General features: G+C 34.6%; 1 protein-coding gene across 3 annotated transcripts in view; it reads right to left on the bottom strand.

The window, feature by feature from the left end:
- The window catches only part of chrm3b (cholinergic receptor, muscarinic 3b), a 32,953-nt gene that overhangs the window by 13,392 nt on the left and 7,230 nt on the right, over positions 1 to 12,331 (bottom strand). Inside the window, exon 2 of one of the 3 annotated variants that reach the window (XM_051125128.1) lies at positions 9,759 to 9,882. The exons of 1 other annotated variant lie outside the window; for it this stretch is intronic. The gene's annotated coding sequence lies outside the window, so the exon portion shown is untranslated. Of the gene's footprint in view, positions 1 to 9,758; positions 9,963 to 12,331 lie in introns of those variants that run through there. One more of the 3 variants, XM_051125129.1, reaches the window with a different exon arrangement.

The following is a 12,331-nucleotide window of genomic DNA, read 5'->3' as shown; positions in this document are numbered from 1 at the left end:
GTGGTAAAATATCTATTTAGGAATCTTAGACCTTTCCAACGGCATAGAGTTTGTCATGATTAGAATATGATTTGATTGCAATATAGTGAAGTAAATACTGTAAATTTAACTCTCAAATCCATAGAAAACAAGATGTTTTTGTGCTTCTAAAGTAAATCTTAATGTAGGACATTTGTGCTGGATAACAAGGCAAAAATACTGAGAAAGAACATTAAAGAATGATTAAAGGCCAGCATTCAGAATCAGAAAAAAGCTTGCTGGAACACTTTTGTACCTTATTATTTACAACAAAAGGGTGCATATTTTAAAAAAGGTACCGCACCAGCGACAGCTTTTGTATCTTTATTTGTGTGTGTGTGAGTATTTACAGTGAGTTTGCACTGAAAATCAGGTCAATATTTCATTCTGAACAATCACTGACCAGCTATGAAGCTGCTGAGACAGAATTACAGCCAGAGCCCATCAGAGATACAGCACTGCTGAACACTGTGTGTGTGTGTGTGTGTTGTTTCGTCCTCATGCATCCTGTCGTATGCGTTCCTCGCTCTGAGAATATTAAAGCTATGAATTTTTCGGGTGTCTGGAGACGCGGAGGAGCGTCTGAAGCCGTTCTCGGTTCAGCAGTGAGTGATCTCTGCAGCGCTGCTCTCATTGCTGCGTTCAATCGCTGGACAGACACAGAGATGCTGAATAAAGCGCTGCACATCTGCATTTCTCTCAGACTCTGATCAGACCTGAACACACACACCAGATTCTGATGCTCCATAAATTGTGTTCGGTCACAGATCTCTGATGGGTCGAGACACAGAAAGGCTCTCAGGTCTGCTCTGGACGGCAGGGAAAAACAACGCTGAATGCAGATAATAAAACAAACAGCATACAGTTATGAGAGATAAATAAATAGATAGATAAATAGATATATCTTTAGTTGCGACTTCAGTGAAACTCTAGTCAATCTAGTCAAATTAGACAAAAATAAACTAGATATCAACAAAACTACACCAGACACATTTACAGGCGTTTTAAATGGTCAGTTTTCCTTCTGTCTGTCATATATATATACATACATATGTGTGACCCTGGATCACAAAACCAGTCTTAAGTATCACAGGTATATCTGTAGCAATAGCCAACAATACATTGTATGGGTCAAAATGATCAATTCTTCTTTTATGCCAAAAATCATTAGGATATTAAGTAAATTTTCTACCGTAAAGGTATCAAAACTTAATTTTTGATTAGTAATATGCATTGCTAAGAACTTCATTTGGACAACTTTAAATGTGATTTTCTCTACATTTAGATATTTTTGCATCCTCAGATTCCAGATTTTCCAATAGTTGTTTCTCAGCCAAATATCGACCTATCATAACAAACCATACAGCAATGGAAAGCCTATTTATATCTCAGTTTCACAAAACTGACTGGTTTTGTGGTCCAGGGTCACATATATCAAATTTTAATTAGTTTTTAGTTTTGTCTTTTTTTTTTAAATATGTCTACATATTTTACTAGTTAAATAAATAAATAACAATAATAATAATTATTATTATTATTATTATTAATTGGTAGTTTGGAATTTGAATTCGTTTCTATTTTTATATTTTGTTTTCATTTTACTTTTAGCTCAAGTTTTAGTTTTTAATTTCACATTTAAAGTTGAAAAATCACATTTAAAGTTGTCCAAATTTTGAATTATGAATTTAAAAAAATTATAAATTTATTAATTATAAATGCTACATAAATGTAATGAATTATTATTATTATTATAAATTAGTAGTTTGGAATTTGAATTAGTTTTTATTTTTGTATTTTGTTTTCATTTTACTTTTAGCTCAAGTTTTAGTTTTTAATTTCACATTTAAAGTTGAAAAATCACATTTAAAGTTGTCCAAATTTTGTCTTTTTTAAATATATCTACATATTTTACTGGGAATTAATCATTAATAATGAGCATAATTAGTTGCTTTTTTGCACATAATGTTAAACTAAATGAAAATGAGAAATGTTGTTTTGGCAACTAGCTAAAATAAAGTATGTTTTTTAAATATTTTATTTTTTATGAGTAAAAAGTAAAAACTGTTTTGATGGGTTTATTTTTTATTTATTTATTTTAGTCAACTATCATAACTCAGGTCTAGTTCACGATTATATGGAATCAAATAAAATGACATTTTGTTTATTCTGTATGATAAACTACGAGAAGCAGTGAAAGAAACAAACACACTCCAAACACGACATGAGAAAAATACAAACTGAACCAAACAAACTCCACTGAGTTTCAATAATTCACATGTGAATCCAGAGCAATGACAGGAAGAACACGATCAGACGGATGATTCTCAGACTAAAGTCTGCTAAATTAATAAACATGAATGTAAATCTCAGCATCAGTAAATGTGTGATCTATGTACTGTATATTGCAACTAGAGCCTGTAACAATCACAATAGAAGCCTAAATTCAGTCTGGTGTGGATATGCACATTTTGTAAATGCTAATGACTGGAGTCTGAATCTCTGAACGAGGAGCGTCTCACCTCCGTCTGCACTCGTCTGAGCTGGAAATCCTCCGGTTCTCTCCTACAAACCCTGCTGTAAATCTTTCATTTATCTGAGCCGCGCGAGCTGGAACGGGTCGAGTTACTGCAGCGGCCACGGCTAATAATGATCCGACACAAACGAAACACTGAAGCCGAATCTCTGGCCTCGGGTTCTGAACAACTTAAACTATTAGTGGTGCTTGATTATATTATTATTGTTCACAATGTGCATGTAACTCTCCATTTATATAAACTAGGAAACAGAATGAGGAACCAGGGCCACATCTACAGAAAAATATATTTTCACACAGAAATCACTCAGACCATTGTAGCACACCACTCTACCCTAGCAACTGCATAGCAACACTCTGTAAACAAACAATACACTGTAGCATCATGTACTGAAAAACAACTGATGCTGAAACAATTTATACTCAGAAACTGCTAGAAAATTGTTATAAACAATTAGAAAGAAACAGCATTGAATGCACTGAGTTAAATGTGACATTTTCTTGCAAGACATACTCTGATCATTTTTATTTTTAACTTTAGTTCTGTAAAGTAATCAAGGATTTTGCATGACATATTCTTGTGAATATATATAAACGCTCTGCTCAGGTCACAATAACCGGGTTAAAGACTACAGTAATTAAACCAGTCATTTGAACTATTATGACAGATCTACAGATCCAGTGCAGTTGTGTTCTTGGATAGGGAGGCAGTCTGTAAAGCGGTTCAGCTCCAGGGGAAGCGAACGGAAATCCTCAGGGCTTGTTCTGTTTTGCATAAATCAAAGGGCTGCGGATTTGAGCGAAGGCTTCGCCGGTCAAGCAGAATATCTCCTGCTTTCATTTGAGCGCTTGTATCTGGTTAAAGGAGAGCCGCTGCTGTTTTCCCATCTGAATGAACTGGAAATCCTCCAGCGTCCCGCGAGACACGCGGCCAGAACAACAGCATTAATCTGAGCACAAACACCCACAGAGCGGGAGCGTCCACACCACAGCACATTCATCACAGTGGACCTACTGTCAAACCCCAAATCCTTTAAGGGAAAAAAGTTAAGGATCTCCACTGCTATTGCCAAAGAACCACAGGACACAGGGGCATGTTGTCACACTAAAGGGCAGGTTTTCACAGCACATATGTTAGGGCTGTCAAACTATTAATCGCATACAAAATAGAAGTTTGAGTTTGCCTAATATATGTGTGTCTAATATTATTACGTATATATCAATACAAACACATTCATGTATATATTTTAAAAATATTCACAAGTACATATATTTATTATATTTTTATTATATATAAATAAACAATTTTGTACACAATAACATATTTCTCGTAAATGTACACATTAATTTGTGTGTATTTAAATATACATAATAATTACACACAGTAGACACACAGAAATTAGAAAAACTCAAACTTTTATTTTGTATGCGATTAATTGCAATTAATCGTTTGACAGCCCTAATATGTATGCATATATACACTGGAAAAAAATGATGTAGAAACTATTTTCACTCAGTAATTGGCAGTACATTTCACAAATAATTAAAAAACAGTCATGCATTGAATAAAACCTCAAATTCTGAAGCAGAAAAAATGAAATAGTATTTACGTACATACATCAATAATCTAAGTAGTTTTAGTTACATTTATTTACATTGTATCAAGTTTTACATTAACAATGATTATAAAACACAAATCCATGAACTTGCAAAAAAAACCCAAATTATTGTTTTAGAAACAAAAATAGATTGTAAAATTCATTTAAACATTTGTGACAACTTACCCCACTTTTATTATTACTAGAAAAACTCACATTAATGACAATGTTTGACATGCAAATCATTTCATGATTTAGATAATATTCTGGATCTTTTATAATGAAAAAACAAGACATTTTACCGACCATAATAAACTCATTCACTTTTGTACCTCATTGTACTGTATGTTTATAATTCATATTTACACACATACTGTGTTTCTCTGTTTATAATGTAACAAAGGATTTAATACACACACAAGTAATTGATAAAAATGAGCTAGTTGTGCTGTAGTAAAACAGGTCGATTTCCAATAAATGCTCATGAGCACAAACAGCCTGAATCCCAGTGAAATGATGACTTGGCATTTCTTCAGAGGAAACTCAGATCCATTGCATTGATGATTCTGGCATAGATTAGCATAGCCTGTAAAGAACTGCTGACATCACTAATACAGGCTATACTAATTAAAGCCAGAGTCATCAAACCAGCCTCCAGACGCGGACCAGATCCTTCAGACGACGACGTCACATAATGCAAAAATCACGTGAATATGAGATAATGAAATACTATTTCAGTCTTTCTGCTTCAAAATGTCATGTTGCTTCCCATTTCTTTGCAATTGTTAAAAATTTACAAGAAATTTGTGAGTGAAAATTTTTCATAGTAAAAATATTTGTGTAGTGAACTGAAAGATGAATAAATCTCTCTCTCAAAAAAAAGAATTTCAGCCTCATTTTAAAATATTCAAATAAAATGTATCCAATATTTTGCATTTTTTTAAAACTTTTTTTTTGCATTTCCTGACTGCAATGCAATTTACTGCTACTGCCGAACACTTTACGATTTAAAGGCAGCACTATAAAAATATAACACTGCATTAACACTATTTGTACATTTGATAAATAAAATAAAAATACATTTTAATGTAAATAATACATTTTCCACATTAATAATAATGAGATTTTGAATCTGAGGTGAAATTGATCTCATGAGGTTTGTTTGTAGATTCACCCAGTTAAACTTCTGTTACAGAGCTAGAAACATGTGACCTGGTTAAACCCAGGTTGACGGTTAATGGACACGTGCAGGGTTTATAGTTCGGCAGATCAGTATCAAAGCGTCAGTAGTTAAATATAACAGACAAAAAGAGTTCAGTAAAATTACAGCAAAAACAAGCTGAGCCCTCACAAAAACAGCGTCCTCTCAGTAAACACATAAATGAGTGTTTCTAATGGAGATCAGAGACAATCTGCCCTTCCATTTACACACACGCCATTAGGATCCATTACTCAAACACAAGCCATTCATAATGTCCCATCATACTGATAATTAAACAATCCATCAGCAAACATCATGAAGATCAAAACCACAAACCAGCATCATGTCAACCGATAAATCAACTAACCAAACAAACAAGCAAATATATAACTAGGGTGTTCACCAAACCCAATTACACAGTCCAACACAACTAATATTAAAAACACTGGAAATCATCATCCAGATCAGATGAGTCCACGTGGAAGCTTTTCTCTTAGATAAAGTAGTTAGAAGTTAGAAGTAGTTAGTTGTGTTTGATTTGTTCTGATCTTTGTGTTTCACACAGATACTAAAAGATTGATCCGTCGGCTGCGTCAGAGGACGTGATGTTCCCATGCCAGGAATCACCAGCTTATGTTCGCTTCTTCTCACGCCGGATAATAAAAATACTGACGTGAGAAACACGCAGATGACGAGCGAGCGCACGGATGAGCGACGGACGGATAAACCGACCTGATCTCGTGGGGAAACGTGACGCGACGTACGGCGCATCTCTGAGAAAGTTTCCGTTTCAAATGTCCTGTGAAAGCAGAACGAGACAAATCAACCAACACGGTTTCAGATCAACACACTTTCCCTCCCATTGAGACAAATTAACCAACCAGCAGCTTCAAATCAATCCGTTAGAAACGTTTACTCCGCTGAGACACAAATTCAGATCAATATAATAGAGGATTCATCTGGTAAACAAGTTCCTAAGCAGCTCTACACTCATATGATGCTCTTTCTTCAGGTGAACACAGGTGAAGATCTGCTGCTGAATGTCCAGGACACTCTCTTATTTTCCATAGTGGAGACGAGAGCTGTCCAGCTCCAAAAAATGACAAAAAACACCTATTACAAGTTGTCCATACCACACCTGCACTAAATAAAACCATACCATAACTGAACTGAGATTAGAAAGCTACAAATGCACAGATATAAATGCTGTTTGATGCTGACAGTCTCTGGTTCTACCAGCTTTAAAGGAGAAACAAAGATTCACATATAATGAACTCATCCAAGATGTTCATGTCTTTCTTTTTCTAGTCTTAAAGATTTTTTTTTTTTCGAGGAAAACATTTCTGTATTTTTCTCCATATAATGGACTGATATGGTGCCCCGATTTTGAATTTACAAAATTCAGTTTAAATGCGGCTTCAAACGATCACAAATGCGGTTGTAAACGATCCCAGCCGAGGAAGAAGAGTCTTATCTAGCGAAACAATTGGTTATTTTCATTAAAAAATACAATTTAAATACTTTTTAATGTCAAACGCTCGTCTTGTCTTTCTCTCCCTGAACTCTGTGTATTCTGGTTCAAGACAGTTAGGGTTTGTCGAAAAACTCCAATCGTATTTTCTCCCTCAACTTCAAAAATCATTTCAAAATCATCCTACATCACTGCAGAAGAACAGACACAGTGTTTACAAAGTGAACATGCGAAGAAGATCAAACACCCTTAACAAAAAAGGTAAAACAGTGATATAGGACGATTTTGAAGTTGAGGGAGAACATGAGATGGGAGTTTTTCCACATACACTAACTGACATGAACCAGAACAAAAACAGAGTTCAGACAGAGCAAGACAAGACGAGCGTTTGACATTAAAAAAGTATATAAATTGTATTATTTTAAATGAAAATAACCAATGGTTTCACTAGATAAGACCCTTCTTCCTCAGCTGGGATCGTTTACAACCGCATTTGTGATCATTTGAAGCTGCATTTAAACTGCATTTTGGAAGTTCAGCATCTGGGCACCATATCAGTCCATTATATGGAGAAAAATGCTGATATGTTTAAAAAATGAACACATTTTGATGTTTGCATGACATCCCTACTGAAAAAAAAAAATGTAGTGATATGTGTTTAAAATACATTTACATTTTATGTACTTCATAAAAATACCCTGCCATTGTACTTTTAGCTTACTAAACTGGTATATTTAAAGTCTGCTAAACTGCAACCAATTTTGTCTTTTAATTATGAAATCCAACTAAAGACATACTTAAGTATATTTGACTGTGCTAAAGCAGAACTATTCCAAGTACACTTTAGGTACACTTTAAATATTTTGGATTTAAAGACAGATATTATTTAAAGATCATACAATCGTCATCAATAGTGACATTGCTACATATTTTAGGCTTAATATTAAGAAATGTGCATTGTGCACAAGTACACAATTATTATATCACCAAGTCTCAAGCAACCTTTTAGTAATTATGTCAATAGACTATGCTTAGCATAAAATAAATGCATCTTAAATATATTACTTTTTTTCTCATAGGGATTTCCAGCTCCATATGTTTGGTTTTTCTGATGTGGTAAACTTGTTTGGTAGCGCACCCGGTACAGTGTTGCACGTGTGATGTGAAGCGCTCATAAAACACGCAACAAGCAACATAACGTCACTTTGTAGATAAGTCACCATTCCAGTGAGCCTGGGCCGTGAATGAAGGGAAACAAAGCCAAATAATCTACTATAAAAACCTCAATGTTCTTCTGAAAAACAAAACATGACTTTGTCTCCCCGCAAAAGTATAAACCCGTGCATTCTGACCTTATGAAATTGCATAAAGCCGTCCAATCGGACTGCGGCACTCAAATATAAACTGGGAAAAAATGGACCTTCATTGGATTTTGATGAAAATATTTCCCCTCGCATCTACATTAACGTCAGCGGCAGACGTCGGCGTATCATCACCTGAATTCATTTGCATTTCAGGAGTTCACCGAGTTTCAGAAAAAAATGCATTTGTATTTTGGAAAATAATGACTCTGACAGAAAGTAATTAAATATAACAAATGTGTGCAGATAAGACGGTTAGCTGCCGTCTGAAGATAGAAAGCCTCTTTTATACAGCCCGGGATCCTTTGTTCTGGGTTCACTGAATTAAATCACAGACATTTCATGCAGGTTCAGAGTTAAAACAAGCAGAACCTGCATAAAGATGAAGAACAATGAAGAAAGAGAAGAAAAGATTCAGGAAAATATGTGAATTTACAGAGCAGGACCAGAATTCAGATGAAGACTCAATAAACTCATCTCACGCACACATTTCACAAATTAAAGCCGGACTCGCTATCAAACACCTCTAAAACCAGACGCACCATATCAAAGGAGGACAGCTGATGAATTTGACTTCTGAAATCACTGATTATTACTGAAGCAGATTAAAAGATAAACAGTTCACGAGTTTATTTATCTAAATGAAAGCATTACAGTGGAACATGGAAGATTTTATTTTTCATTTCAAAATCTCTCCGAACATCATTCAATCAGCTAATGGTGTTTTAATGTGGTAAATGTGTTTGTAGATGTTCTCAGTCATTCAGTTCTGAGATAAATGGCTGGTTAACTAAAGACATGTTATAGTACATTACAGCGCCCGTGATATTAATGTTAATCATCAGAGCTGAAGGCCGAGAATAAAGTGATTAAAGATCTTCAATCATCTCTCGACTTACGGAAGTTTTCTTCTGTTTGCTTACAGAAACTAAGATAAATGTCTAGACTCGTCCACAGATTTATCAAAGTAAATATCATTATTACTGTGTTCTGTGTTGAACTGATGATCAACTATGACGGCACATTCACAAATAAAGCTTCCAGCTCCATCAAAATCTCTTTTTGCCCATTTTAACCACATTTCATCCTATAATTTAGATTAAATATTCAAAAGATCACATAATTTTGTTTTGCTGTGTTTGATGACACTAGTTTGTTTGAGCACTGACACTAAAAATTCAACCAAATCACAGCCATCCTGTGTCTTTTCACATGCTTTGATTGAGTTTTTAATTAGATGAATTCAGTTTTTAAGCATCACAAATGCGATGTTAATTTGCTAATGTGTGTGTTGCATTACGCAGCAGTTAAACTCGAGTAAACGGCACTTAAACGAACTCCTGTCATTAATCCAGCAGTTATTCATTAGTCTTTGCCGTCATGCGAAGCTTTCCGATCTCAGTAATCATTACAAATAAATGTGCGCTGTACTTTAAAGTATTTCTACGAAAAGCATTTCAGACCCTCAGAAATGTGCTTGAACGTTATTAACTTGATTATTTATGCAATGGCGAAAAGATAAACATGAAGCTGACAAAGAGCTCAGTTTAGTCACAGAGTGATTGAGGTTACTTACATGAAAACATCAACTTCATTTTCACATTTTTATCCATCTTCACACTAAACATCCCAGAATTCACTGGATCCATTGATGAGGTGATGCCTGTGCTGCTGATTTCCCTCCAAAATGAGGTCACTTCCTGTAGGGCGATGTCATTACAGTGACTTTTGTTAGTTTTACACAAGTATTAGTTAATGGAAGTAGCATTAAATTGATCAATTATAACACTTCCTAATTATTTAACAGATAACTGATTAAAAAAAAACAAAACAGAAAAACAATAATTCATTTGAATAATCTGGAAAAACACCCCGAATAGGATTTAGTGCAGCACCAGAAAACAAATGAACATTCATTAAAACCAAGTTAGTAAAATGATTTAATATTTATCCGTGTTCATCCAATCATGATATTGTATTAAAACACATTTAAGTACTGTGATTTGCATATTAAATAGACAGCACAGCAGAGGAGACCTGCTTGTCTGAATTGTGGTTCAATTCTGCTTCTGTTTTTCTCTGATGACAGACAGAAGGGCTTTAGCGAATCCTGCATTAAAAACTCACGTTTGCTGATGCACAGAAGACATCACCAGAGCCGCTCGCTTACACACGTTTCTCATACGTGTGCGGCTGGAATATCGTGCAGGTTCTGGCAGAAGGAGCGACGGATCGGCCGCACGCATCGGTTCGTTCTGTGACAGATGAACGGCTTTGGACGGCGCTCAACTTCTGCTGTACGGCTCATGAATGACTGATCCGCCGCTACACATCAACCAACTGTTAGTTCAAAGACTTCAACTCAAACCCTTTAGCTCACGTTACACTTCATTTACACACAAACAGTCAGTCAGAGAAAGATGCAAATCTAAGATCAGACGTAAATGTGTGAATATGAATGAATAAACATCAGACTAACGACAGGAGAAAGAGAAATCATAAACTACTGCAACGCTTTTGTGCAAATCAACATGAAAGGAGGAGGATTACTCACTGAAAACCTGTTCACAAAACATTTCCTTAACCAGCCTGTTTCAGATTCGGGCAAATCGATCTGTATAAACTCTAGTGAACAGCATTTGGTTTCAGACGCCCTCCTGAAACAAAACAGCTGCTCTGAACATCAGGCAGAAATATTACACTGCCATATACAGTAAATCACCTCAAATCCGGTTCAACCACCCAGAACAGCCCAGAACACAGCTGGTAGATTACCATTACTCACTACAGATTACACAATGAGAACTGTACTTACTAACGTGACTAGGTTATTCATTTAAGTACACCAGAAGAAAAAATAAATAAATAAATAAAAATAAAAAAATCTTGGCAGCTCTGGTAAAAATACAAATTATAATAAAAAATGCAATAAAAAAATACAATAAAAATGTAAATATATTCACAGAACAACCTGCAAACTGTACAATATAGGACTATAGAACAAAAAACAATTAAAATAAAATACTTCAACAGTAAAAATAGAAATATTTGTTTACCTGCATGTTCTCATCAGAGAACTGTGAACATGCAGATCTCTTGTTAAATTATTGAAATATTAATTTTCCCAGAGATTATCATTAGGATATTAAGTAAAGATCATGTTCTATGAAGATATTTTGTAGATTTCCTGAAGTAAATATATCAGAACTTAATTTTTGTTTAGTAATATGCATTTCTAAGAACTTCATTTGCACAACTTTAAAGGTGATTTTCTCAATATTCTGATTTGCACCCTCAGTTTACAGATTTTCAAATAGTTGTATCTCAAACAAATATTGTCATAACAAACCATACATCAATGGAAAGCGTATTTATTCAGCTTTCATATGATGTATAAAGCTCAGTTTCAGAAATTTGACTCTTATGACTGGTTTTGGGGTTCAAGGTCACAAATAGGTTTTGTTTTGACTTCAATGTTAAAGGAAGAGTTCACCCAAAATGGTCATTCTGTCATTATTTACACACCTGCAAACCTTTCTTTCTTCTTTTGAACACAAAAGAAGCTATTTTGATGAATGTTAGGAACCGAACAGTTGCTGGTAGATGCTCAATATTTTGATTTTTTTGCACCCTCAGATTCCAGATATTCAAATAGTTGTATATCGGCCAAATATTGTCCTATCAATGTAATATTCAGATGATGTTTAGATCCCAATTTCAAAAAACTGACCCTTATAACTGGTTTTGTGGACACTTTATTTTGATCCACTTTAGACATTCTACTAACAGTAAGTAACTTTGCAACTCGTTAGAGTATTAGCAGACTGTTAATATCTTCTAACACTTTATTTTGATGGGTCCAAAACATACAACATACTGACTATAAGAAACTTTGCAAGTATATGTCAACTTATTCTACTAACCCTAAAGCTGATCTAACAGTCTACTCTGAGAGTGAGTAGACATTTAGTTGCAAATGAATGAGAATTAGTTGACATGCAGTTGCAAAGTTACTTAGTGAAGTGAATAACTAATTAAACACAGAGAGAAAACTAGGTCAAATGACAAAGACGTAACTAAAGTGAAACGTACATCACCTGTGTTTAGTAGCTTGCAAAATGATTTAATGGTCAAATTGCTTGAGAGAGG

This window comes from Labeo rohita, chromosome 12 (assembly GCF_022985175.1).
Source record: "Labeo rohita strain BAU-BD-2019 chromosome 12, IGBB_LRoh.1.0, whole genome shotgun sequence".
Lineage (NCBI taxonomy): Eukaryota > Metazoa > Chordata > Actinopteri > Cypriniformes > Cyprinidae > Labeo > Labeo rohita.
Note: the sequence above shows the minus strand (reverse complement) of the source record. Positions and strands in the feature narration are given on the sequence as shown.